This window comes from Symsagittifera roscoffensis, chromosome 7 (assembly GCF_963678635.1).
Source record: "Symsagittifera roscoffensis chromosome 7, txSymRosc1.1, whole genome shotgun sequence".
NCBI lineage: Eukaryota > Metazoa > Xenacoelomorpha > Acoela > Convolutidae > Symsagittifera > Symsagittifera roscoffensis.
Window position 1 is genome coordinate 40,951,553 of NC_087068.1, and position 22,882 is coordinate 40,974,434.

At 36.0% G+C, this 22,882-nt stretch overlaps 1 protein-coding gene across 1 annotated transcript in view; it reads left to right on the forward strand.

The window, feature by feature from the left end:
* Positions 1 to 22,882, forward strand: part of LOC134852032 (uncharacterized) — an 84,746-nt gene that overhangs the window by 36,835 nt on the left and 25,029 nt on the right. The window lies entirely within an intron of this gene.

Here is a 22,882-nt window from a genome sequence, read left to right on the forward strand (position 1 = left end):
TCGGAAGGAAGAGGATTAACTGCAACTTGGCTATTTGCCAGATAACTAATTTCAATGTTCGTCGATCAAAAACACTGAACACGAAGAAAAGCATGACTGCTCAAATCATGGCGAGTTTTATCATGTGCCAACTGTCGTTTGAAGTCACAGTGAATTTTTTTTTGTTTTCAAAAACAGGCAAAAAACCGAACAAAAAATGGGTAAAATTTCTTCGTTTTTCACCCCACGCTGTCAAATACAAAATGATAAATTTTGATTCTTGTAATGCATTAAAAAGAGCCGATAGCTTTCCTCATATAAGTTTGAAACAATGTATGTCACTGTTTACCCGTTGAAATTACAAATTATATCGAGTGTTAATATGGTAGTTTATCATTTTTGGCAAATTTAAAACCCCCTATAATTCTACGAACAGGTACAACATTTTTCTAAAATTGAACTCAACATACCAGTAACAATCGAATATTGGTCAGATAAAAAAACCGCACTGAGTCCAACAAGACAGCTCGCATACAGGGCAAAGCCTTGAACTTTCCGACTGCCCCTTAATCCATATCGAATTGAGGAAAAAAATATCGAAAAAATATAAATTTTGACCGTTACCAAAGATCAATTGTAAAAATTTGAGTCGTTCAAAAATAAAAACAATAACCCAGCCTCATATCAATTTGAAACTTTTTTGTGCGGGATAAATTGCCACGCATAAATAACTTATAAATATCTTTGCCCCGTATTACGCTTTCAACATTCTGAATGAAATCTTCAAAGCGCCCATAAAATTAGAGCTTGGCCGAATTGGGAAATTTCAAGCTCCCATAATACTTCAAAAAAGATCGGAGATGAAATATTTTTTATATTATGAGGCCAAGCTGTGCATTCTGTGCATTGTAAGTGAGTTCCGCAAGTCGCCAAAATCAGGTTTGCCGCGGAATCTGCACTAATGTTATTTTTCTGCGATCTTCCTTACTGTTTTGGATTTCACACATAAACAGCTTAAACACTGTAGCATTCAAAATCGCTCCAAAAATAGGCAAAATTGTGGAATCAGCAACAGGATTTGCGGATTCCGGAACAGTGTGGGGAATCCATAAATAATTAATAAGACAAGTGTATAGTTAAATTGAGCTGTTGCGGAATCTAACATTGTAAACGAAATCGGCAAATTGTCAGCGGAAGCCGCAAATTGTAAGCGGCATCTGCACATTTTAAATTGAATCCGCATTTTGTTTGCGCATTCTTTTTTTTATAGTCATAGATATGTAGAAGCGTTTTAAATTGTGTTTTATTTACTAGAGATTTTCAAAGTTAATAATTTATACTCAAATTAGTTTTCAAATTTGTATATGCTATACGCATGCGGGACCTGTACATCGTTGTTTTTTGTGCTGTAGACTTTTTTGTGCCCGTGTAAAGACTCTACTTGATACACGATTTTCTTTCGTATCTAGAAAGCCAGAGTTGCGCCAATGAAAGTAATCCTAGTTTCTCTAGTTTCTCTAGAAAGTAATCCCAAATTATCTAGTTTCTCCTGTGGCAAAGACGTGAGCTCGAATAGTAAGCAAGCCACCTTTGTGGCAAGCAGGATTTGCCAAAGCAAGCTATTCTTGTGCTGTTTTCAGAAAGCTCTTCTTTTGACCTGATACGACTATTCTTGTGCTGTTTTCAGAAAGCTAGTAAAGTTTTGTTAATCCTTATTTTGGAAAAATGAAATGTCATTTAAATCCGTGATAAACAGCCCTAGACGCTTAGACAGATCTAGGAAATCCATGCTTATCTCTGCAAGGCTTGGACTTTGCTTTTTTTTTACCTGAGCAGCTGTAGATCCAGTGATCAACTTTAATGGACAAGTAACTCAAATTGCGAATGCATGCTGCGCTGCGTGTTCAAAGATGGATTTTAAATTAGTACCAATATGTAATTTGAAAAGACACAAAATCGGAACCGCAACTAAATTTTCTTACCAAATTTGCTCTTTTGTTGTCATTGGCAGAAGCATGGCATGATAAATATATTTTCAAATTTAAGCTCAGGTCAACAATACCTTTTGAATGATATAAAAAAATTCTGTCAAAAATGTAACGGTTAAAAAGCCGAAATTTGTCTAAAGAAAAAAAAACCCACCCCGAGCACAAATATTCCGTTACTTTCGTATCGAAAGTCGGAACAACAAGACTGCTCGTATTAGGGCCAAGCCCTGAATGCTCCGACTGCCTTTTAAGGTTTATGGGACAGTAATAACAATCAAAAAATAAATGAAAGAAAAAATGAAACAATTTTTTTTCTAAAATTTGAATTTTTTTGGGAGAATCATCCCCACACACGCCATATAAAGTACAAAAAGATAGATTTTGCTCCTTGTAATAAATCAAATTTGGGAAATAAGCTTCTTTCAACCACTTTGGAACAATTTCTAAGACGGATTAACTCTCCGCTTACGCGTTAATAGCATCCCCCCACACGCCATATAAAGTACAAAAAGACAGTTTTCGTTCCTTGTAACAAATCATTTATGTTAAATAAGCTTCGTTCAACCAATTTGGAACGATTTATAAGACGGATTAAATCTCCGCTTACGCGTTAAGGGCGCGAATTATATCGCGCGTTAATTGTTTCAAATTGGTCAAAATGGCCAAACTGGCAATGTTTAAACCCTCATAACTTTACGAAAAAAGATCACAGGTAAAATATCTTTTCAAATTTAAGCTCAAGTCAACAATACCTTTTGAATGATAAAAAAAATTCTGTCAAAAATGGCTAGTTAAACAGCCGAAATTTGTCTAAAGAAAAAAAAACCCACCCCGAGCACAAATATTCCGTTACTTTCGTATCGAAAGTCGGAACAACAAGACTGCTCGTATCAGGGCCAAGCCCTGAATGCTCCGACTGCCTTTTAAGGTTTATGGGACAGTAATAACATTCAAAAAATAAATGAAAGAAAAAAATGAAAAACAAATTTTTTCTAAAATTTGAATTTTTTTGGGAGAATCATCCCCACACACGCCATATAAAGTACAAAAAGATAGATTTCGCTCCTTGTAACAAATAAATTATGGCAAATAAGCTTCTTTCAACTAATTTGGAACGATTTCTAAGACGGATTAACTCGCCGCTTACGCGTTAATAGCGCGAAATATATCGCTCGTTAATTGTCCCAAATTGGCCAAAATGGCAATCTTTAAACCCCCATAACTTTACCAAAAATGATCACAGGTAAAATATCTTTTCAAGTTTGAGCTCAAAACAACAACACTTTTCGAATGATAAAAAAAAGTCCGTCAAAAATGGCTAGTTAAAAAGTCGAAATTTGTCTGAAGAAAAACAAACCCACCCCGAGCACAAATATTCCGTTATTTTTGTATCGAAAGTCGGAACAATAACTCTGACACGTTATAATTTTCCGCTTACGCGTGAAAAGCAGTAAGCAAGTGGTCCTTAATTGTCTGAAACTGCTCAAATTGGCATTATTCAAACGCGACAATATTTAACAACAACGCTGCTCATATCAGGGCAAAAACCTGAATGTTCCAATTGCTCTTTAATTGGTCTCGAGTATTTTAAAATAATTTTAATAATGGGAAAATTAGATGTTGGAAAAACCAAAATTGAATATTGGTAAATTGAATATTATAAATTATAGGTGTTAAAAATTGAGTCGTGTATGAAATTAATAAGACAAAGAGCTGACTCAACTCAATTAAAAACGATTTTGTAGTACTGGATAATTTTTCAAGGGTGAAGTATGAAACGAGCAGTTAAGATGGACTTGCGGCATGTTACTAAAGTGTTGCTCACCTAAGGCTGGACCCATGCAGATGAATGGATCGGAATTGAAAAAAGTATACAAGGCTACAAAAGAACATACTTGGCGTCTTGTACTAATAAAACGACCAAATGATTTGCCTCAATTCAAATTGGAATGTGTTTACCCACCGCTTACACGTATCATAATTACGCAAATTATTGTTTGTTAATTATCCAACCCCAAACTGGTCAAATTAACAGTTTTCAAAGTTTTTTCAAACATAAATTGATCACAAGCGAAATATATTCTGAAATTTGACTTCAGGAAAGCAAAATCATTCAGCTGGTATAAAGAACTTTTGTCAAAAAACTATATTAAAAATTCTAAAATTAACTAAAGGAAAAAACAATATGAGCATAGATATTCCGCGGTTTCTTCAGAAGTCAAAACAAATTCTGTTGAAAAGCCGGCATGGGAAAAATATGAAGTAATTAAAAGCAAAAAAGTTTGCTACAAAAAGCGAGGAACTTTACATAGGATTCTAATAAAATCATTAGATAGGGTTCTAATAAAATCTTAACCTTTTTATATGGCTAGAATGTTTTTTATTATAATTTTTTTGTTCCAGAGCTTCACTTTTTGATAGATACAGTTTTAAATTACATATCCAAAAATAATAAGAATCATTTTTTGCCTTCCAAAAAATACACATTGTTTTTACGGTTTTTTATTGGTAAAAAAGGTATGCTGGAATATGCAATAGACAAAAATTTATTGTCTTTTTAAGTCGAAAAAACTTTTGGAAAGTTTTGTTAGGTCATCAAAAAGTTTTCAAGTTTTAAAAAGTTTTTAAAAAATTTAAAAAACTTGTGAGTTTTGCTGAACCATTTGATATACCTAGTTTTATGAGCAAAATCAAACAGGTGTCTAATCCTTGCCAAAGATGGTTGCATGTTAATTTACCTTGGAAGAAATCATTAATCAGGATAATCGGAGGAACCTAATCGTTTAGTGTCCTCCGATTATCCTGATTATTGTTTGTTCAATCAAGGGACAAGACCTGATGAGACAGCTGGGCTGGTTATGTATTGCAGAGAAGTTTCCGGGGAGATTGTGATGAGCATCCAAGGTGATGAGCATCATAAACAAGCAGTCCAAAAGTTTGAACATGAGAAAAAAGAGTTGTAACAACCTGCAATTGACGAGATGAGCGTCCAAGGTGAAGATATTCTAGCAGCCTGGAAGACCAAGCAGGAGAAGGAGGAGCTGCAGGGACCAGTTGCAAACGCCAAAATTGCCACAACCTAAGTCCTATAAAACTTAAGGGCCGAAGATTAGATATTAATTTCTACTACTAAGTAGGTACGGATGGAGAAAAACTTGTGGCACACGAGCATAGAGATATATTATAATAATTTTTGGTGAACTACTTTAAGAAATCGTGATAATAGCTAGATCCGTGAGTTTCCCCACTCAATTTGCAAGAACTAATGAATCGCAAAAACTATCATAAGATGTCGTCAGTCGACAAAATCGATAAACTGATAAGCGAGAAAGAAACATGAGGTAAGCTTTACGAAAAAAAAACAAAGATGAATCTGACGTGCGAAGACGGCTAGCCCCCACTCAGCAAAGACGAGCAAGCATTCATTGCAATTTAAAGTTTGTGGAGGTTCATTGGAGTTTCAGCGTTTCCTATGGGTTTTATGATCTGATGGCGATGCTCACCAATTTTGTAAAGTTAATCAAAAAGGTCTTAAGCGAAGTTACCCAGACACCCGCATTCAAAGAAAAAATATTAACTGACACTAAAAAGAAGCAAAATAGTGCGCAAAATGTTGGAAGAAGTTTGGACTGTGAAAAACAATCAGTGAAAATGTCAAAACACGACTTTGCAAGAAAAAAACTGCAAAAGTTTGGGACATACGATCACAGCATCGCTAAAAATTATTATCACAGAAAAAAATCGCTAAAAGGAAAAACGCCCTTTATGAGTCGATAAATCCCCGGAAAAGTTTGATGGGTCAGATCATTTATAGGCTCGATACTCAACCTCTATGAATAATCTCCGCTAGAAGCAGAAAAAAGGGTAGTTTCTAAGATTTTGTTAGCAAAAGAACAGAATTCAGTTGAATCCCAGATTGTGAGATGAGTTTCATGAACTTGAAGAAAGGATCAGCTAATATTGTGGAACACAATGATATGAGCGTATTGTTTGGAAAAAGCAGCAAAGGCCTTAGGAATGTTCTGGAAGATTGCAACCCGAAGAGAAGCGCGGAGTTTCATTCGCAGATTGATTCCTCAAAGAACCTGAATAAAAATGGTCAACGAGGGCATTGCAGTTAGTAGCTATATCGTGAATGTCGGAGGAGGCATTTAACAGTACTCACGGACCAAAATTCGCTGTTGTTGTTCTCCTAATTGGAATACGGCTGCTCATATCAAGGCAAAGCCCGGAACCTTTTAAGGTCTATGGAGCAATCTTCGCTTTAGAAAAATCGATGGATTTTTCAAAAAAAAAAAGAAAAAATTGTTGAGAAAGCTTTTCGAATATTATATCCCCACATGTCATAAAAAAACGAGGTGATTTCTACCAGCCACATTTGATGATGTTTTATGTTAAGTGTTAACAAAAACGGTGATATAGTGCCTGGTTTTAGAATATATTATAGATATTAGATTCTATTGATTTGCACAAAAAACTAAAATAACAATTCGAAAACGCATAAAAAATCATCAATGATTACATTAATATAAAACGGTAACAAGACTGCTAGTATCAGAGCAAAGCCTTTTAAGGCCGATAAAGCAGTGTTCGTTTTTTAAAAATTGATGATTTTTTCAAACAAAAATGAAAATTAAAAAAAAAGTTTCGAGTTTTTTTAACTATCCCCTCAAACTCCATATAATCTACAAAATGATAGATTTCACTCTTAGTAGCAAAGCAATTATGGCAAATAGACTTCTTCATCAACTTCAGAACAATTTTTCAGTTGTCGCGGGTTTATTGTCTCAAAATGACAAAATGGAAATTTTAGAACCCCCATAACGTTACAAAAAATGATCACAGGAAAGTTGAGCTCAATAATAGCTTTTAGGTGATATAAAAAAATGGCGTCAAAGTTCCGTCAAAATGGCTGGTGAAAAGTCTGGAAAAAAGAACCACCCGAGTACAAATTTTTCGTCATTTTCTTTGAAGGTAGGAACAAAAAACAAGAGTTAAGAGCTAGAATACGTAATAAGACACGCATTTCCTATCGGCCTGGATTCTTAACTCGTAAGCCTTCTTTTGATGATATGTTACAATAGTTGGTAACTTTGAGTATAGCGCATATATTAAGTTTGAGAATGATAATGCATATTATAGGAATTTCATTTTCAATCAATTGTACTACTACGAGATAGTTTTTGTTTATACATTACTCTGAACAAGAGCTTTTCAAATGTTCAGATCAAAAATTGAAATCATAATTTTTTTGCCAAAAAATTGTCCTTTGAAACAAATTATAATTATTGTGCGAAGTACAACGAGAAGCAAACCAGCTATTCAAATTGAACTTATTACCTTCTATTGTTATAAATCAAAATACTACTTTTACCCACTTAATTTTTGTGTAACTCTAAAATCTGCATCTAGATTTGTTTATGGTTACCTGTCGATCAATTCTCTGTCCGCAAGCAGAGAGATTGGGTTTTTCAGTTCATCTTGTTGTTGACTGCTTAATGATTTTTTGAGGGGAGCTGTTCTCATGATGATGTAATTAGAAAAACTATTTAACTCTAATAAGGGCATTATGTAGTAAATATGCATCATCTATATATTGCGTCGAGAACAATTGAGATCAATTCGAGACACGCAGTATCGCAAAATTTCCCAGGTACAAAAAAACTTCGTGGTATAAATGGCATGAAACAGATGTATAAAAAATTCGAATTGGAAAGTGATCCCACTTGTATCACATATGAAACAATAGTAATTCAAATTGTTCATTTTTGTTTCGAATTTTGCACTTGTTTTTCAAACATGGCAAGGACAAAATCTGTAAATATGTGCTTTGTTTTAATCAATCAACGTTTTTCAATAATTAAAAAGTAAAAAAATATAGTCTTATTAGTTTGTATAGTACTAGCATTTCTATCATTTTGCTGAATTACCAAAAAAAACTAGTTTTCGATAATTGTCTGAATCCTGAAGTAGACGTTTTTTTTGAAGAATATCAAAAGAATGTACTACCTTACCATAAGGTCAGACAATTATTTCTAATCTTCTAAAATACAAACCAGCGATAAGGTTGGAATCGAACCCTAAAAATTTCTCCTTAGTCTTATTAGTAGAAAAAAAGTTGTTTAAAATCCGTTTTTTTGATCCTGAAGTATTCTAAATTGTGATAACGTAACTTGCTTAAGGGAATTAAGTAACTCATTAAATAACATGTGATTCAATGTCAATTCAGCCCCCGAAAATACTGTTTCAGATCAGATTGTATAGACATTTAAACAATCATGTCCTATCGAACATAGTTTGGCCAAGTACCGGACAGCATCATATAGGACAAAGACCTTCAGCATAAACAATGACCTTTAGCGTGAATACGATTTCTGTCTAAACGCATACGATAGCACCAAGCACCACCAAAAACCATCTTGGGCAAAAAGTGTGTTTAATAATTTTTTTATAAAAGTCTTAATCTTTAGTTTTTTTGGTTCTGATATGTCTGTATCTTGGACTTTTCTCCACTTTCGCTTCTATTTTCATCTTCTGTCGTTTACACTGTAACTCGCCTTCCGTGGACTCCTCTGTTAGCTCGCTCTTTTCTCGTTCGCTTTGTTGTGGAACCAACGCACCGCTCCATTTCGCTTCGCTCACACTGCAAGTGGCAACCCTTCCTTCGATTTTTTTCGCCTTCCTCATTTTACTGCTCAAAAGTTCCGACAAGTCTGACAATTTTGATGTCACATATCTGGCATTTTTTTTGTTGTGGTTGGCATTGCTCCTGCTGACTCGTTACGCCTCGTGATTATGGCCCTGTCATGTCCTCGGCTTAGAATGAGTCCTCGAATCCCAACTCTACAGTCGGAGTATCTGGCAGTGCGACCTTCCTGTTACCACCACTTCCCCTGTCCGGATCATTTTCTTGAGCTTGTGGCGATCTCTTTAGGCTGATCGGTTTCACCTACTGATTTTGACTACCTTTTCCAAGTTTTTGTCCGTCCCCTCGAGTTTACCGACTATTTGGCATTTATGACGTCTCCGGTCCTCACTCTTTCTGTCGCATCACGGTCCTTACTCAACAATTTTTGTTTTCGATCGTTTTGCGGTCAACCTTAATCGCCATTAATTTATCCAATTGGATCCTTTTAAGTGCTGGGGGTCCGGTTTTCACCAGATCTGATTTTCTGGTTATTGTTTTCTTGTTCCCCGGACTAGTCTGAGTTTCTTCTCCGGAAACTTTACTATTTTTGGCCCTGTCGTCCGTGACAAAACCTCTAAGTCTAACATTTGCAATCGCTACTTTTGACGCTCCACCACAACGTCAAATCTGAAGTCCTCGTCTGTAACCTCCATGTCGTCCAGTAGGGGCGTGCCCAAGATCATCTCATCTAAACTAGTAGGAATGAATCTCCGAGTCTAATCATCTTAGGTCAATTGTTATATTGGTATTAGAGTATTCGGATAGCAGCTCTAATGCGCTTGAAACCGTGAAAATTTTACAACTCGTTACTAAGTTGACCACAATTGGTGTATTAAACGAAGCAAGTCCTTATGTAATCAAATTTTGTTTTCTTTTCTTCTTTTACACCTTGTAACCTTTCTCTGAGTGTTTGAAATAATCATTAACTGTTTCTGACGCAAAGTGTTCATCTATATGCGATGTCAATAGTCCTATTTTAATATCGTCCGCAATTGTTTTCATCGCCGTTCCTGTGAGTCATGTTATCCTGTAAGTCATGTTATCTAATTTAAAACTCGATGTTATTCCTGTGAGTCATGTTATCTAATTTAAAATTCGAGGAATTCGAGGAGCACGTTTCCACCGTTTGTGTTCTGGAAAACTTTACAGGTAGCAAATTTAGATTACCGATCAATCGCACATAGAAATTGAACTTGACGACCCTTTCCGATGATAATCGATCCCATGAAATCAATTTGAAGCTCCTGGTTCGGCTCTTTTATTTTTGGTAGTGGTTCAGGGATGTTTTTTGGATTCATGAATTTAAGGTTCCTAGCAATTTCTGTTCACGGCTTACAGAATTGGGACAAAACCTTTATTCTATCACGGCCACCAAATTTTGTCTGCGAGGTCCATCATTCTTGCTTGGCCCGGTTGAAATGTCCACTACCGCTGATTGCAATTAATTCTGAATTTCAGTTTTCTAATCAATTACAATTATTCCTCGCTTTACACTTATGTTCTTTCAGTGTTGATTATATTACTGGCCTACTTTGCGACGTCTCTCCCTGACTTTGTTGATAAAGCACTACCTTAATTCTCGTAACTTCGCGTCTCGATTCGCCAGAGCAGCGAGTACTTTTGTGGTTAAAAATTTTCGCAATCTTAATCTCCATCGATTCTGTTATTGTTAGCACTTCTACTTGGTGTTGTACTCGTCGTTGACCGTAATCACTATTGACCTCTGGCTTTTTCCCTCTAGTTGCTGAGTTTTTGATCTCCCCAAACTTTTTTTTCCTTTTTTGTCCTCTGGTTTATGAGCCTTTTCTTTTCCCACAACAGAAGTTTTGGTCTGCAAAACACGCGGAATCCGCTTACAATTCCTGTCTTTTCTAACTGACGTAATTCTTACTTACTCTCGCTTCTAATACTTTTATCTATCATTATAACATTATTGTTACTTAATGTTATAGTACAATGATGTTTTGTTTCAGGATGAAGTTTTGAATGTGCCTACTTCAAGTCCTAGCTCGAAAAAAAATGAAATCTCGCGATGATTCCCTTCAGCTATGACTTGGATCGAATCAAATAAAATTCCAATATTTGGCTTTTGATATTAGTTCTTGAGAATCGCGGTGTTTGGCTGTTTCGAATCTAATGCCAACTTGATTTTTCCTTTTCGTCTGTTAGAACAGTCGGCAAAAAAACTGTTGGTCGTGGCCTCTTTTTTAATTGTCGTATGTGCAATTTTCATCCTAGTCTTTTGATTTCACCACTACTCCACTACTTTATCTTGTCAAAATTAGGGATTTGCCGTCCCTTTTGATGCGTTATTAAAAACTGATTTTTAAACTTTGATATAACAAAAAACACTTTCGCTATTCCTTTTCTTTTAAAAAAAACCCTTGAAAATTTTTTACAAATTTGATTTGTGAGTAATTATCATCTGCCTCAATTGTATTAACGGAACCTACTTTACCTTTTTTACGGCTGTTGATTCTTGAGACTTATTCAAGCCTAGACCTCTGAACTAATTGCTGACCAAAGTTGGCTTCCTGTTATGTTCCATCACTGTCCAGAGGTGCTCTCGCACCACCCATCCATTGGATTTGGTGTCGAATACCAGTGTGCGCTGATTCAGGATGCCAAATTAGTTGTAATTGCGTAGTAAGCTGTCTGAGTCTTGCCAAAATCTTGCTCAGAGTACTTATTGGCGGTCGTTGCCATACATCGTGGCATCAGATTTGTTGTACTCCAAACTCCAAACTTAGACTCATTATTGCCTGAGCTGAGTCGTACCTTCTGCTCCCTGTCTGTCAGAAAATTTTTAAACGTTTCAATTTTTGAGCTTTTTGCAAGGGAGCCCTCCTTTGTTTCCTCCGCTACTTTTGATTTTTTTTGTCACATCATCAATTGCTTTTACACCATAGTCGTTTGATGAACCCGAAATTTACAGTTGTAATTTCCGTTCTCATTCTTACATTTTGTTGGCAAAACATCGAAGTTTCTTTCGTCCTGGTCATTGTTGTTGCTCTCTTTCTCTCAACTACTAGATAAATCTTGCCACCGAATGGAGTTTTTGATCCACGTCCGCTTCTCGCCGGTACTCGCACTACCCTGCCTCTCACGTTAGCACTAGATTGGCCGTGTTGGCCTCCACTCCTAGAGATATTGGCAAAACATTTCTCCATGCCACATTTTCTGCAGTCTTGACCGAGGACGGTCAAAATTGAAGATGCTGGGCTGACCATGATTTTCTTTTGGAGTTGCACGGTTCCCTCAATGCCTCCCGCTTTTTCCTTGTACGAAGTTGACATATCTGCTCAGCAAATTCCCCTAGCCACCATTATCTCGGCTAGTCTTGCCGTTCTTCTCTATTTTTTCTGACAGTATTGCATACTCTAATGTGCCTTCTAAAGTCACCACTTCATTCACGTGTTCATCCTGAATCTTTGAATTTGACATATTGATAACAAATACGTCACTAATCATTACGTCTTCTCCTGCTCCGAGCTCACAGTGTTCTGCCAGGCCCCTCAGGTGACAAAAAACAGCTCCATCATTGCTTTTACGCTTGTTTCTGTGAAAAAGACGTATCTTTTGATCCTTCGGTTTCTCGGTTTCGGAAAATCACTTCCAGGTTCCGCCGAAACGTCCTCAATGTTATGGAATCGTCGTTTAATTTCACCAACGCGAACTGGTTTTGTCGTTCTTTTCCCAGTGACAAAAATACGAGTGATATGGGGTTTCTTAGGCCTGTAGTTCTTGGAATAATATGGCTTGATACTCCTATTTGACAAACATCTTCACATTTGTTCTCGCATCTTGTTCTAGACTTTGTGTTTCGGATGTTGCGATCTATAGTATTCGCAGCCGTTACTCGTTGCCATATACTCGTCGCCGCATACTATTCGTTGCCATATACGGCTGGTTTTTTTTTACTGGAGCTACCGGCAAGATAACTGCTGCCGGTTTCGGCCTTAATAATGTATTTACCATTATTGCTGTTTTCGCAAACAATGCCAACTTCAATAGATAGCTCCATCTATCCCACTCTGTTTATGGTTGTTCCGTCTGTCGGTCCCAAGAACTCTGGTACTTTTGTTGGCTGTACCATGAAGTACTCGTATTCTCCGTCTGTGATAACGTAAATTGGTTAAGTAAATTAAATAAGGATTCTTGGAAATTGTTAAGCAATATGTGCTTCAGTAATAATTCAGTCTTAGACCATAATGTTTCAGGTCAGATCGTATAATCAACTAAACAATGATTTAATGAACATAGTTTGGACAAGCGCAAGACAACGTCAAATAGGCTAAATACTTTTAGAATAAACAACGACCTTTTGCGTCAATACGAGATCTATCTTATCCCAACGATAGCACCAAGCACCGCTTCATTTCCCATTGCCTCGTTTTTGTTTGATTTATAACAAAAAAAACTTTATTTGTCTTTCAAGACATACAATTTCAGTCAATTGAAAAAAGGCGATTGAGCACTATTTTTATTATTGTAAAATTTTACTCCACCAATTTTGGCGCTTATTGATCAATTATCAAGATGATGAAAAATTAAATGTGAAGAAGACTGCCCGTATCAAGTTGAAGCCCTGAATGCTCCGGCTGTCTTTCAAGGTCTGTGAAGCAGTGTTCTTTTGAAATAAGTGATGGTTTTTTGAAAAAAAATTTACAAAATTTGTTGTTATTTTTTTGAAATCATCCTCCCACATGCCATATAAAGTAAAAAAAAATTGACCGATTTTGCTCCTAGTAACAGAAAATTTATGACAAATAGCCTGTTTCAACCAATTTGGAACGATTTCTCTGAGGGATTCAACCTCCTCTTACGCTTTAGTTGCGCGAAATACATCACGCGTTAATTGTCCCCAATTGGCCACATTGGCAATATTTATACCCTCATAACTTTATGAAAAACTTCTTCAAAAATTCCGTCAAAAATTCTTAGTTAAGCAGCCGAAAGTTAAGCGAAAAAACAATACCCCAGCCAAAGTATTCCGTTACTTACCTTACGAAAGTCGGACAATTATATAACATTGGTGAGATATGCTGCAGTCAAAATTAATTCAAAATGTTTGCGGCAACCAAATTACATAACTAAAAATTATGCCCCGCTACGACTCAACACATTCCATATTTTCATACAAAATTATGGTTGTCTGGCAAATAAAACCAACAAAGTCAAATTTTTTATTGCATCAAAATGTTCTTTGCCGAAAAATTCTTGAGACCAGACAAAGGGCAGTCGGGACATTGTATAGTTTCCCTGAATCGAGCAGTCTTGTTTTTCGTACAAAACGTTTTGTTAATTACCAGAAGATAAAAACGTTTTGATTACAGGTATACGAGCGGCTCTTTTCCAGTTCCCCTTCCTTTCAAAATACCGAGTGTTATGTTTATTTTACGTGTTATTACGGCTAAATGCGTGATGTTACGCTGTAAAGTATGAAGAACAAATCTGTTCACAGTTGTCGATTTGTTCATCACACCAAATTTCATTGCATTATAACAACGTTAAATAAGCTTTTCCAAATTGAATTTGAAAGGGGGGAAACTGGAAAAGAGCCATACGAGCTTTCTATTCGGCAGTCCGCCCCCCATTGGATTCTTTTTTCTGAAAAATGTTATATAAATTATAATTATTATAACTTTCATGATTATAACTAATATACGGTGTTATAATTATAATAAAAAATTTGTTTCCCTTATTGGTCTAAATTTTCTATTATTTTGTAATACAATTATACAAAAAAAATAATTTTCCGCAATTGGTTTAAGCATATTCCGTTTCTTTTATTTGCCCCCACATTCCAGACTGATGACTTGTTTTGTTGAGCGACGCAAGGCTGTTTTTCTTTTACTGTTTTCATGTGGTGCAAATGTTGCAGCCGAAGTCAGCCAGGCTGTAGTAGAGATACAGCTAAAGGCTAGTCAGGTTGAACAATAATTTGTTCCTGTAAAGTTTGACCAAAAAATTTTCACTCAATTTTAATTTGCAATTCTCTGGGGGTGGGGGCTGAAAAAACGGTAAAATTCACGACTAATTCAACTATGTCTCTAGCAGTTTGAAATAAAAAAAAACTGTCTTAATAATTGCTAACTAGTTTTTCGACGTAGACTTACTACCTGTATTTGATTACTTCAATGTCTAAACCTTAGTTTTAATAGAAACAAAATAATAACAGGAACTACTGCGAAAGTAACCTAGACTTTTTCTGGCAGAAATATGAAAACTGAAGTAATACTTTTTTTAAAAAAAAGTTGCTTAAAATGATAAAAGCACGTGCGTACCTCGTACCTTAATTAATTTTAAAAAATTCTTCAACAACTTAGTTAACAAAGCCACAAAAATCAATCAACTAAATTTAAACCAAGAAAAATAACCAAGCAGATGAACAAACATTGAACTGAAAAATGGATTCACAGCCTCAATACGGTTTTATTTCTCAGTCTCAACGAAACTATGAAATTTTTGCGTTTAATTTTGGGCCTATCTAATTTTTTTTGCGTTCAAGGAAAAAAGAAGCAAGGAATGAGGTTCAAGGATGGGCTTGAATCTTCTTCAACACAAGCCCCCCATCCCCCCCCCCCCCCCCCCACTCCGACCCAGACCGAAGCTTTTCAATTTCATGCTTTCAAAACTATCTTAAGCTAGTAATGAAACTTGGAATGGTGAAGCCACTAACTATTGTAAAGACTTGCAAGCTTCGTGGGAGATCATGAAAAAAAACTAATCTTGAGTTTTTTTCTGCGTTTTGCGCTAGATTTCCTTGATATTACCTTGTTTCGGTGATTCTAGTTGTTGGCTCTTCTACCACTTCTGCCCGTCAGATATAAATGTCAGATATAAATGCCAAACTGTGATTCCGCAATGGGACAACTCTTGTTGATCTTTTTATGATCTTGTCATTCTTTTGATCGTTCCGAAAAAAACTTCAAAAGTTTAAAGACTTATCTCTGGATTACAGTGACCTACACAAAACAAATTGTACGCCTATCCAGCGCACAGTTAGGCCTTATAATGAAAAAAAATGGTTTGTTACTTGTTAATCAAGTGAATTGGCAATTTTGAAGTCAATTCTACCTATAAATCAAAATGTAACAACGTTTAAAACCGCTAAGGGCTCTTCATCCAATCTCCAAACATTTGAAGGCTCTTTTCTACCCCTGCCAACTTCTATATTTTTTTTTGTTCACTTGACAGACTGTTACAAAATTGGCAGAGGGTCTAACTCGGCCATGGGAAGTTTATTTTCTTTTCATAATTAATCTTGTGAGACCCCTTGATAGCTCTAAAAATACTCTAAATTGAACAGACTTTTAATTAAGCTTTTTTGATTTTGGTTGCTCTGTATACCTAACAACAAACACAAAAAAAAAGGAATTTAAAATTACCGTTTGAAGATAAAAACTTGAGTTTACATGAACCGAAATAAGCTTGTTAATGCTGCATACCGTTAAGTGGAAAGTATATTTACGCTAGTAGAAAGCAAGTTCATATGCTAAACACACTTTGCCGTTTACCGAATCTCAGATAGAGAAAAAAAAATAGTTTCTTGAATTAACCCGATTCTGTTTCCTGTTTTTATTCGATTGCAAAAGGGACAGAAAAGTTTGGTGTCGCGACAATAGCTAGATATTCTGGTGAACGGCTTCATTTCGACGGAATCCGACCCCACTCAAAAGGTCGAAATGAACACTTTGCCAAATTTAATCACCACAAATACACGTTTAGCGTTACGCGGTTCGTCAAAAACAATTTGGGCGTTGGTTCCGAAACCATTTAAGCTCCCATTCTGCAAGATAAATTTCCGCATCTGCAGCAAATTAAACACATTATCTACTACTACTCAGACGTTGAGATGTTTTTCATGAAATCAAGCCTCTAGAATGCTTTCAAGGAAGAAATCAAATTACTCCTGTGGTTGTGCGTATGCCCATTGGGTGGGTTCTCAGTGGCCCACTACCTTCGCCAATTGGTGTTCGAGTCGCCACTTTCAGGTGCAATGTTGAAGATGTAGCACTTGCAGACCAAGTGAAGAAGTGGTACATGCTAGAATTCTATGGGAAGTTTAAACAGGCTGATCCCCGTTCCACAGCTGATAAATTGAAAATTCTAGTTTTTACCACGTTTCATGTTGTAAGCTGCCACTTTGTCAAAATTCTTTAGGCTGAAGACGAGATTCTTCTTCCAGTTAACTTTTACGGTCCAATTTAAGTCCTTTGAAAAGCGTCTGGAGAAAAGTTTCAACTTCAACAACCCTTACGCATCGGACATTCGTGGTAACTTAGAGAAGTGTTAAGGATCCCCGGTTAAACCTCACGACTCGAAAAACCGTTCGGAACGGGAATCGTAGTTTCACACCAGCCGGCTTCCAACACTAAAAAGATCGGTGATGTTAGGCTTGTTTTGAATTATTGTGCATTCAGTTTCACTGCAAATTGATTAACAACTCCCTTCTTGTCGGCCCCGATCTGCTGCAAGTCCTGTTGTTAGTCTTAAAGCGCTTTCGATTGCACAAACACGCAGTATCCGCAGAAATCTAAGGCAAGTATATGCAGGTAGGATTACTAGAATGCGATCAGCGTTCCTTGTGTTACCTGTGGCAAGAAGATCCCGCATCAGATGTGACTGTACTTAGAAATACCAGGCTTGTTATCGGAGCGAAAAATTCTCCTGTTTGTGCTAAAAACGGTCTTCACCGGACAGCCGTCGCAAGCCAAGGTTATTATCCCGAAGCCCCTACGCCGCCGTGCTAATTAATTTTTATATGGATGACTAATTTAGTTCAGTGAAAATTACAGAAACAACTTACGTTAAGCCGCGGTTTAATTGAGCAACTTAAATTAGGTGGGTTAAATCTCACGAAGTTTTTTAGTAGGAAACGATTTGTAACTTATCCAATTAAAGCTGGCACTAACAGCACAGAAAAAGTCTTACCGCTCCAAAAAATCAGAAAACCGCTGCGCATGTTCTCGTTCTAAAATGGGACAATGTCACTGATCCGTTTGTTGTGAGCAGAGGAGTGAACCGCGACCTCAAAGCCTCTTTTACACAGCGGTTTTTGTTAGTTTTGGATCATTCATAGGTCTTGTCGCATTGGAAAGATTTCTGGCATTTGAGTGGCCAACAGTGAAACGACCTACTGCCAAAGTAATCCAAATACTGCAAAATAAGTTGTCGCGTAGATTCAATGAAAGAAACTTCAGTTTGAATTTTTTAGTGCAACTCACACTCCTTCGTTAGTATTTTGACTTCGCAGTTGTTGAAGATGAGCTACACAGGTTCGGTGATAAGTCTTTGGGCGTTTTCTGTTCTGTAGCATTCCTTCTTGCTCAGAAAAACGCTAAATCTAAATGTCAATTTGCGTTCGTCTTCGGCAGGAAAAGAGTCTCGCTACTAGTCAGAAAGATGACATTGAACAAGCTGTGACACTCGGCATTTCTAATGAGTTGTTTTTGACTGACAAAAAGCCCGTGTTTGTGGCCCATCGACTAGCCGAAATTCTGGAGTCGACATAATTTGACTAATGGTTCCAAGTTTTGAGCAGAGACAACCTCGCTGACCCAGGAACTAGAAGTGATACTGATGACTCCCTCAAGCAAAGCAGTTGGGTTAAAGGCCTTTTATTGAGAACTTCTGCTTGGTTTTCAAACCAAATAGGTAAATTACTGAAAATTTTTGCTTAGATGGTCCGGTCTAGATGGTCCGGTCTGAATTTGGGTTTAGAAGTCTTTTCTAGTTTTCCAAGCACTGCATTTTTGACTGACTTTGCCTTCTCATGAGAATAGAATAGCTCGTTATCCAAGATAAAGCGCTCGGTCGCGTATATACTGAGATTCTCACCTAGATACAGACACTTCAGAACGTCAGACAAATTCATTATTGATCCAGCAGAACTTGTCATCGGATCCAGAAAAATTTGTGTTTTTGCATTTTTTGCAGTTATAGTCATTCCCTACTGAATGTAAGCAAATTGCTGCAGAAAAACTTGTGAAGAAGTCCAGCAGCCGTATCTCATCGTATTCGCCTTTTGTTGAATTAAAGTATAGTTAATAAAAGTATAATTAAGTGTTTTTGACAGCTGCACTACTTCACCTATGATAAAAATCTTCGGTCTTCATAATTCACCTGATAAAACGACTCGTCAAACCTTAAAAAGATGCTCGTGCGAGATTGGGGAAAAGGAAAATGGGCTCTTTTCCAGTTTCCCACCCCCCTCGTAAAATTACAAAATAAAGCTGTTCTTAAATTGTTCACACGGCAATTTGCATGTTAGAAATGTTGCAGAAATTTGTTCACTTGTTCACGCTGACACGTTTTAATGGAGTTTATGACATCAAAAGTCATTTTAAATCGACTTTCATTTAATGGATTTCAGAAAAAATCAAAGGGGGGGGGAACTGGAAAAGAGCCGGAAAATGCCCATTACGGATTTAGTCATACAAAGTGTAAACCAATTATGATTCAGAAATAACAAAGTTTTTTTTCTAATTGTGAAAATAAAATATGAGCCACTGAAATCGTTTTTTTCCTGTTCAATAAAAAAAATGGGTCAAAATGGATACAATAATGATGTGTTATGCATTTAAATTGCTGTATTCATTGAACAATTTTAAACCAGCCTTAATCAATATTTTGCGTTCCTTTCTTTGGTTTTCTCTGAACTAAAATCACAAATTTATTCAATCACGAACAGTTGACACTGCTGACTGCAGAAATGCGCAGAAGTGTTTCAATTTGATCAGAGTTGATACGATATTTTTCAATTCTCAATTGCTGTAGGAACCAATTTCTAAAGCACTTTTGGCTCGTGTCAAGCTTAAACAACTCGAAAAAAAATTTCCTTCTGAACTTTTGCAGACACTTTTGGAATTTATGAACACTAAAAATAGGATCAGAAGTTTGAGGAGGAGCTTGAAATAGAACAAATTTGTTTTGTAAGAAAAAATTGAGGAGTTTTTGAAAAAAGCCAAGCATTTAAATTTTAAATTCGATAAAACAAGACTGCTCGTATCAGGGCGAAGCCCTGAATGTTCCGACTGCCTATTAAGGTTTATGGAGCAGTAATAACATTATAAAATTAAAAGTAATAAAACAAAATTAAATTTTTTTTTTAATTTGAAATTTTTAAAATAAAAATCATCACCCCACACGCCATATAAAGTACAAAAGGATAGATTTCGCTCCTTGTAACAAACCAGTTATGGCAAATAAGCATCTTTTAACCAATTTGGAACGATTTATAAGACGGAATAACTCTCCGCTTACGCGTTAATAGCGCGAAATATATCGCGCGTTAATTGTCCCAAATGGGCCAAAATGGCAATTTTTAAACCCCCATAACTTTACGAAAAATGATCACAGGTTAAATATTTTTTTTCAAATTCAAGCTCAGGAAAACATTAGCTTTTGAATGATATAAGAAAATTCCGTCAAAAACGGCTAGTTAGAAAGTCGAAATTTGTCTGAAGAAAAAAAAACCCACCTCGAGCACAAATATTCCGTTACTTTCGTATCGAAAGTCGGAACAATAAAAGCTGCGAAAATTTAAAATCAGTCAAATCTTGCTGCTGTTGTCTCGAAATTAGCTCTGTTGAAACCACGCTTAAAACTTAAACTCACAAATGTCTAATTACATTCCACTACATTTGGCATGTAATGGAATCATTAAGAGTACAATCTAGATGCAAAACCGGCCGGAACTTTTTTGATAAAATACTAGTTTTATTTTGTCGTATCTGCGCTTGCCTAAGCTATTTCGCTTATTGTTCCGAATTTCGATACGAAAGTAACGGAATATTTGTGCTCGGGGTGGGTTTTTTTTTCTTCAGACAAATTTCGACTTTTTAACTAGCAGTTTTTGAAACCGTTTTTTTATCATTCAAAAGCTACTGTTTTCCTGAGCTTCAATTTGAAAAATATTTTACCTGTGATCATTTTTTGTAAAGTTATGGGGGTTTAAAGATTGCCGTTTTGGCCAATTTGGGACAATTAACGCGCGATAAATTTCGCGCTATTAACGCGTAAGCGATATTTAATCCGTCTTAGAAATCGTTCCAAATTGGTTCAAGGAAGCTTATATGCCATAATTGATTTGTTAATAGGCGCAAAATCTATCACTTTGTACTTAATATGACGTGTGGGGGGATGTTTTTACATAAAATCTCAAATTTTTCAAAAAAAAAACATTTTTATTTTTTTTTACATTGAAATTTTTCATCTTAGTAATGCTCCATAGACCTTAAAAGGTAGTCGGATCTTTCAGGGCTTCGCCCTTATACGAGCAGTCTTGTTCTAATTTGGGGCTCTTTTCCAGTTTCTCCCTTTCAAATTTATATTTCAAATGCTTATTTAACGTTGTCATAATGCAATGAAATTTGGCGTGGTGAACAAATCGACAGCTATGAACAGATTTGTTCTTCATACATTACAGCGCAACATCACGCATTTAGCCGTAATAACACGTAAAACCAACATAAAACTCGGTAATTTGAAAGGGGGGACTGGAAAAGAGCCTAATTTGGCACAGCTAGTTGACTTGAAACTTATGATTAAATTGTCTAGAACTGATAACGATTATGCTGATGAATGATATCTCTGAGTTGATACGATTTTTGGGCTCTTTTCCAGTTTCCCACCCCCTTCGTAGAAAAGCAAAACAAAGCTGATCAAAAATTGTTCACATGACATTTTGCATGTTTTTAATCTTGTGTAAATTTGTTCACCTGTTCATGCTGACACGTTTTAATGCTTTTTTCAATATGAAAAGTAATTTTCTATAGACTTTCCGTTAATGAATTTCAGAAAAAATGGAAAAGAGCCGATTTTTGTTTTGACTTTCTATAATCAATTTTACATTCACTTTGCTGATTAGACAAAATATTTGGTGCCGTGAATATGGGTTGACAATCCCAAAGATTTTGATGTTGATTTTGAGTTCAAACAACCGAAGAAGTCTTCTCTTTCTATACTTGGAGGAGTTCTTCAAAAAAAGTGAGACGGATTCGAAACATAGAGAATAAAATGCTTATAGTTTCAAATGTTCGTGCTTTGTTTTTATAAACGAAGTTCCCCTACTTTTTACATTTTTCACTCCTTGCCCCAGTCAGAGTTTTTCCACATTTCCAGAAAAGTAATATATTTTTTGCGGGTTAAAAACCCTCAGCGTCGGAAAATGGTGAGTTATGACCTATTTGTTTATACTCATAGAGTAATTTCAGATAAGACACACCGTCTGCTCGTCACGCTATCTTATTTTAGAACTGGTTCCAATAGACACTGGTTACAATGTAGATTTTTGTTCGATTGATTTTTAGACGCTTAGACGCAAACTTGTAATTAAAACATAGAAACTACAAAAATTAACAAAACTGCTCGTATCAGGGCGAAGCCTTGAATGTTCCGACTGCCTTTTGAGGTTTATGGAGCAGCAGTAATGACATAAAAAAATTAAATGAATTAAGATAAAATGAAAAAAAAAAATTTCTAAAATTTGAAATTTTTTATGAAAATCATACCCCCACACGCCATATAAAGTATAAAAAGATAGATTTTGTTCTTTGTAACAAATCAATTCTGACAAAAAAGCTTCGTTCAACCAATTTTGAACGATTTATAAGACGGATTAAATCTCCGCTTACGCGTTAATAGCGCGAAATATATCGCGCGTTAATTGTCCCAAATTGGTCAAAATGGCAATCTTCAAACCCTCATAACTTCACGGAAAATGATCACAGGTAAAATATCTTTTCAATTTTAAGCTCAAGACAACAATATCTTTTGAATGATTTTTAAAGATTTCGTCAAAAATGGCTAGTTAAAAAGTCGAAATTTGTCTGAAGAAAAAAACCCACCCCGAGCACAAATATTCCGTTACTTTCGTACCGAAAGTCGGAACAACCAAACATCTACATATATAGAGCTCAAACGTGTGCTGAAAGGTCTGACAGTGTAAACTCAGGCTAGATAATTTAAGTTTTTTCAGCCTCCGATTTTTTTCGCGTGTTTTGTTGGAGTAACCAATTGTTTGATCGCCCCATAATTTTAAAAAATTTTCAACATAATATCGCTTTTCGGTCAACCTCAGCTGAGCTTGGTTGTTTTGCTTTTATGTGGAAAATTCAAATCGAGGGTGTTATTAGGAAAAATAAAAAAAAAATTTTTAATCCTCAGGTTACTTATTTTTGTGTTGTTGGAGTTCAACTGGCCAACATAAATCCCCATCCAT